Genomic DNA, 1,028 nt, shown 5'->3' with positions numbered 1-1,028 from the left:
CTTCTAGAATCATAGAACTGTTTGGTTGGAAGGGATCTTAAAGATCATCTCGTTCCACCCCCTGCCCTGGGCAGGGACACCTCCCACCACACCAGGTTGCTCCAAGCCCCCTCCAACCTGGCCTTGAACACCTCCAGGGATGGGGCAGCCAAAGCTTTTTGGGGCAACCTGGGCCAGGCTCTCACCACCCTCACAGCAAAGAAGTTCTTCCTCACATCTCAGCTCCATCTCCCCTCTTTCAGGGTCAAACCCTTTCCCCTCCTCCTAGGGCTCCCCTCCCTCATCCAGAGTCCCTCCCCAGCTTTCCTGGAGCCCCTTGAGGGACTGGAAGGGGCTCTAAGGTCTCCCTGGAGCCTTCTCTTCTCCAGGCTGAACCCCCCAACTCTCTCAGCCCCCACTCACAGCAGAGGTTCTCCAGCCCTCTCAGCATCTCCATGGCCTCCTCTGGCCCCACTCCAGCAGCTCCATGTCCTTCTGCTGTTGGTGGCCCCAGAGCTGGAGGCAGCACTGGGGCAGAGGGGTGTCTCCCCCAAAGCCCCCTTCAGCCCCTCGTTGAGGCTCAGTCCACACAGAGCAACTTTTGACGGAAGAAATAAATGAGCCGGTGTGAGTTTGTTTCTGAAGTGCTGGGTTTGCCACAGTAACTGAAGTCAATTCTCCTGATGGGTGTTTTTACTGCTAAAACCTTTTAGGCCCCCAAGCAGTTAACGATGCCAGCCACCAGCCCTGCCCTGAGGAGAGGAGCCCCGGGCCCGCCGGCCTCCCTCCCTCCCTAGGGAGAAGGAGCCCGCCCTTCCCGCCTCGCCGTCCCCACACGGGGCGACCCTCGGTGCCTGACGCCGGCCTCTACGGGGCACGGCGCCGCTTTCTCCGCTCACACGTTCCTCCCGATGCTCGATCAACGGGCACATCACCCCGGCCCGGCATGGCATGGCATGGCATGGCATGGCATCGCCTCAGCGGGCACCGTCCCGTCCCGTCCCGCCTCAGCGGCCGCGGCCCCGCCGCCCCCCCTCAGCCTCCCGCCC

Source organism: Calidris pugnax, unplaced genomic scaffold, assembly GCF_001431845.1.
Source record: "Calidris pugnax isolate Ruff unplaced genomic scaffold, ASM143184v1 scaffold60, whole genome shotgun sequence".
NCBI classification, from domain to species: Eukaryota; Metazoa; Chordata; class Aves; order Charadriiformes; family Scolopacidae; genus Calidris; species Calidris pugnax.
Note: the sequence above shows the minus strand (reverse complement) of the source record.